The sequence below is a fragment of the Papio anubis genome, chromosome 4, assembly GCF_008728515.1.
Source record: "Papio anubis isolate 15944 chromosome 4, Panubis1.0, whole genome shotgun sequence".
Classification (NCBI taxonomy): domain Eukaryota; kingdom Metazoa; phylum Chordata; class Mammalia; order Primates; family Cercopithecidae; genus Papio; species Papio anubis.
Genome location: NC_044979.1, coordinates 150,694,610 through 150,700,349, shown reverse-complemented (window position 1 = coordinate 150,700,349; position 5,740 = coordinate 150,694,610). Strand labels below are relative to the sequence as shown.

Sequence of the window (5,740 nt, the reverse complement as noted above, 5' to 3'; positions counted from 1 at the left end):
CTTCCATGTGAGTGAGGAGCCAAGGTGGAGGCTCGTTCAGAACCCTCCACAAGTGAGTCTCATAAGGATGAGTGGTTTACAGCTTATCCTGAAACCCACCTCTCTCCCACATTAACTTAGAAGATACGTACTACCTCAAGTCACTGTTAAGATTGTGATAGCTGATTGTGTTATCAATTAGGGTTGTAATGGTATCTGATCCTCAACGTTCCCTATTACGTAGACTACAAGTCAAAGCTGGTTTCATCCCTCCTCTAGCCTGTCTGGCTACTGGTGTTAGACTAATATCAAGTGTTTGAGCCGGGGATGGTGGTGTGTGCCTGTAGTCCCAGCTACTCAGGAGGCAGTAGCAAAAGGATCACTTGAGGCTAGGGGTCCAAGGCTGCAGGGAGCTATGATCACATCTGTGAATAGACACTCCATTGCAGCCTGGGTAACACAGGAACTCTCTCTCTCCCCTCGGCCCTGTGTGTGTGTGTGCGCGCGCGCACATGCGTGCAAATGCGTGTGTTTGGACAACCATCACTGACCAGAAGTCATTTTGAACATCGGTACACTAGCTCCTCTTCAGGACCTGTAAAATTGACCTACACCAAGAATAATAACTCTTAGAGATATAGGTTCATATTTCTTTTAACCAGAAAAGTTCTAGATACTTAATGTATTAATGGATTAATGAGGTCCCAGCAGAGTCATGTGCTGATGTCCTAAGAAGGTCTGAGGCTGGCACATTTCACATATTTGTGTGAACACCCAATCATCATGCTCATGAACTACAAAAGGATCCGGGGCAAAGTTTCTTTCTTTCTTTTTTTTTTTTTGAGACGGAGTCTCGCCCTGTCACCCAGGCTAGAGTGCAATAGTGCGATCTCAGCTCACTGCAAGCTCCACCTCCCGGATTCAAGCGATTCTCTTGCCTCAGCCTCCCGAGTAGTTGGGATTACAGGTGCCCACCACCAGGCCTGGTTAATTTTTGTATTTTTAGTGGAGATGGAGTTTTGCCATGTTGGTCAGGCTGGTCTCAAACGCCTGACCTCAGGTGATCCACCCACCTCAGCCTCCCAAAGTGCTGGGATTACAGGCATGGGCCACCGTGCCTGGCAGGGTCAAGGTTATAAGGCTTGTTACTTTTGTGTTTGACAGGTAAATAAAAAGGAGAGCCAACTCATGTGTCTGAAGAAGAAAGAACAAGTCAACTATTGTTATGTCGGGTTGACATAGTGGTTAAGAATCCAGACTTGGAAAAGCTTTTCAAGCGTGAAGGAATGCACACATCACCTGGAAATCTTGTAAAAATTTACATAATGATTAATTCTAGGGTAGAAGCACAGGGCCTGTAATTCTAATATCACCAATGATACCATTCTTCTGGTCTATGAATTCTACTTTGACTAGCAAAATTCTAGAGTCTCATTATCTGGGTTCACGTCCCAGTTCTGGACTTTACCGAGCTGGGGACCTTAAGTAATTTAACATCTATATGCCTCAGTTTCTTCATCTATAAAATCAAAATAATAACATTACCTACATCCATGGGTTTTTATGAGAATTAGTAGAATTAATGTAGAGTAGCACTGAGAATAGTGTCTGGCACATGGTGGATACTTGATAAATATTTGCCGAATGAATTTCCCAGGAGCAAAACGAGTGGGGAAAAAAGGGTCTGTGCTTTTGAACTCAACTCTTTTATGTCTCATCGAAGAATTCACTCATCCTTCAGCTTCGAACTTGGTACCATTGGTTGTCTTTGAGTTAACTCTTAGAGTCTTAATTAGGATTTAAAAGAACAATATGAAAAGCTTCTGCAGAAGGTAATAAGGAGTCCTAATTTCCCCTCTAAGAGCAGGGAATGATCAAATTTATATTTAAGAAAATCATTCATAGTAGAAGAGAGACAGAGAGAAGGAATTGGACAAGACTAGGGGTGGAAAAGATAAGTTTACAGAGTATTATAATAGGCCAGAGAACATATTTAAAAGCACCTGAGATTAAGACAGTGGAGATGGTTGAGAAGTGGAAACAATATAAGCACAATTAAGGAGGTTGATTTGGCAAGGCATGGCATTAAATAGTGGGCACAGCTAATGTTTAGGGAGAAGTGTGAGGATGTTTCCCAGTTTTCTAGCTTTGGTAAGAAGATAAAACTTGGGGAACATTTGCAGAGATGGAGAATAAAGGAGCAGGAATAAGTAAGAATAAACGGGATGAATAAAATGAGAAGGGAAGAAAATGGTAACAAGACTAATTTTGGACATGTTAAAAGTGGCTGTGGGATAAATACCTATAAGCAATTAGAAATGAAATATGCAGCTGAGGAGACTTTACATGTTGGCCATAAGAATTTGGAAGTCATCAGCATTTGTATATTAAGGTCCTGGAAATGAATGAGTCAATCCAGGAAAGTATTAGCTGTAACAAAAATTGGATACAAATTGAAGCCCATAAAGAAGACTTAGAAAGAACAGTAGAAGAGGTAGGAACAAAGCCAAAAGAGAGGGATGGCAGAAGGCTAGGGAGGAGAGTGCTTCAGCAATGAGGGAATGGTCAACAGGGCCAAATTCCACAACACTTCTATACTCCTGGAAACCAGTTCTTCCACTGTGACTCATTGAATCTGTCAACACCACATCGTTATTTTAATCCTTCGGAGACAAAGCCTAGTATCTTGGTTTGACTCATCCTGCTTCCTCATTCTCTATATTTAAGACACTAAAATTTCTTTTCCATTTTTTGATATCCATCCTTTTCTCTCTGAGCCCAATTTTACACACTAGTCCAAATACTCCTAGATGACACAAAAACTTTCTGTACTGTATGTTGCAGCTAGACCCAACTTCCTGAAACACCTTTTTTTCATTATGCCATATTTATTCTCTTCAAAACTTCTCTCTCTCTCTATATATATATATATATAAATATATATATATTGGTACACACACACACACACACATATATATTTTGAGATGGAGTCTCACTCTGTGGCTCAGATTGGAGTGCAGTGGTGCAATTTTGGCTCACTGCAACCTTCACCTCCTGGATTCAAGCAATTCCTGTGCTTCAACCTCCAGAGTAGCTGGGATTATAGGTGTAAACCACTGCACCCAGCCAAATATGTATATATTTTATAATTCCAACTTTTACTTTAGATTCAAGTGGTACATGTCCAGGTTTGTTACATAGGTATATTGTGTGATGCTGAGGTTTGGGGTATAAATGATCCTATCACCCACATAGTAAGAATAGTACCCAATAGGTAGTTTTTCAGCCATTTCTCCAGACCACTCCCTCTTCTAGTAATCACCAGTGCCTATTATTCACATCTTTATGTCCATGTGTACCCAGTGTTTAGCTCCTACTTATTATAAGTCAGAACATGTGGTATTTAGTTTTCCATTACTGTGGTAATTTGTTTAGGATAATGGCCTCCAGCTGCATTCATGTTGCTGCAAAGGACAAGATTTAATTCTTTTTTAATAGCTGCATAGTATTCTATAGTTTATATGTGCACATTTTCTTCATCCAATCTGTCATTGAAGGGCACCTAGGTTAATTCCATGGCTTTTCTTTTAAACATCACAATATATTTTTTTAACCTGGAACATTTGTTTTGTTTTGGAACATAAGCATCTATATATTATCTAAGTAATATCTATGCATTTGAGTATAAGAAATGTATAAGAATAATAAACACCAAATATAGGATAATGATTACCTCTGCCAAGAGAGAAATTAGTTATGATTATGGAACAAAATATAGGAGATTTCAACCGCATTCATAGTGTTTACTTCCTAAGCTGGGTGTATTAGTCTGTTCTCATGCTGCTGATAAAGACATACCTGAGACTGGGCACTTTGAAAAAAGAAAGAAGTTCATTGGACTTACAGTTCCACGTGACTGGGGAGGCCTCACAATCATGGTGGAAGGCAAAGATACGTCTCACATGGCAGCAGACAAAAGAAGGGAGCTTGTACAGGGAAGCGCCCCTTTTTAAAAAACATCAGATCTTCTGAGACTTATTTATTATCAAGAGAACAGCACAGGAAATACCCGCCCCCATGATTCAATCACCTCCCACTGGGTCCCTCCCATGACACCTGAGAATTCAAGATGAGATTTGGGTGGGGACGCAGCCTAACCATATCACTGGGTAACAGGACCATGGGTTTAAATTTCTGCATATTTAAATAATATGGAAAACTGCAGTGTTTTAGAAACACTTTAAAATGACAGCACCCTAAAATGTAAGTTTGATGTCTTCTTAATCTGGGACCCTGCTCCCTGTCTCATCTTATTGTCTACAATTCTTTATAGTATTCTCTTCTGGGTTTTTCTTTTCAATGTTGGTCAAAAAGGTCTTTGTGAAGTGTATTGGTTTCCCTTCCTTCTGTCACAGTTTCCCTCTGCCAGGAATGTGCCGCCACTCAGTCAGGTTTTCCTGTCCAAAACCTTTGCAGTCCTTTACACTCAGAAGCCTTTTTTGGTAACTTTTATTGGATATGATCTCTCAATCCTGTGAAATCTTGTGAGAGAGACAGAGAAAGAGGGTGAGAGAGAAGAAGGGTGTGTATGTGCGTGTGTGTGTGTGCGCTTGGGACATTCTTATCTATCACTTTTAAAGCTATTTATGCGAGATTTTTATTATTATAGAAAGTAGTAGTGTTTGCACATTACAATTACTGGGAGACTGCTTCAAAAATATTAATGCCTAGGCCCCAACTCCAACAGGTCCCACCTCCAAGAGGCTTGAATGATAGAATTTTTAAAAGCTTCCAAGGTGAGGCTAACACCACAGGCATAGTCTGATTACGTCTTAAATGCCTGGGCCACCTCTTCTTATCCCTCTCTATAACAACACAGAATCACATATATAAATGAGAGTTATGGGCATGGGGAATAGATGAATATGAGCTTAAACACCAATTACAGTCTGTGAAAGCAGGAGAAGCTAATTATCTTAAGAAACTGCTATAATATTCCTCTGCTATTACAATATACAGACAAGTCCATTTAGCAGTAACTTGACCTCCAATAGTTCAGTGTCATGAGTATTTGGAAGCAAGTAACCTAAATACTCAAACATGAACAGCTGGACTGAAATGGACACTGACTGAAGTGAAGCTAAATACTGAGTTCATGGAAGCAAGGCCATAAATAAGAGCTCTTAGTTACAATGTTTGACAGCTTATCCTTACTCCCAGAAAGTGACAAGGCAGCAGTAGCTCAGTGTAAAGGGCACAGTGTGAAAAATATATGGCATTTAGTTAAAACATGGCCATACAGAGATGTTAAAAAATTGGCCAAGATATTATACAAATAGTGGGGAAAATGTAGACTCTCTTTTTAACATTTCTAATTAAATTATAACTGTACATAACTGGTATGTTACATTGCTCAGTAATGGCCAAATGGTATTTGAACGGGTAAAGTTGTTTTATCTATGATAGTCATGTTAAAATCACACACTTGTAAATCTTGAAAGTGAGAATTAGATGATTATTGACATAATTGGAATCCCATCAGGAAAGAGAATGTGTGTTTAAACCAGTTCTTAAATAAGTAGATACAGTAGACAACTTTTAACGTCTCTTCCAAGTTTTAGATTCTTTAGTTGTTCCTATTGACCTGACTTCAAGCTCACTGATTCCTTCTATGGCCGTGTTGAGTCTACTGATGAGTGCATACCTCATTATTCATCATATCTGTTACAGTGTCTTATATTTCTGCATTTCCTTTTGATTC

General features: G+C 39.3%; 1 non-coding gene across 1 annotated transcript; it reads right to left on the bottom strand.

The window, feature by feature from the left end:
• Positions 1 to 681: 681 nt before the first annotated feature.
• Positions 682 to 785, bottom strand: LOC116274811. Its single transcript, XR_004183585.1, has one exon. It is a non-coding gene; the product is annotated as a small nucleolar RNA U13 (small nucleolar RNA).
• Positions 786 to 5,740: the final 4,955 nt, after the last annotated feature.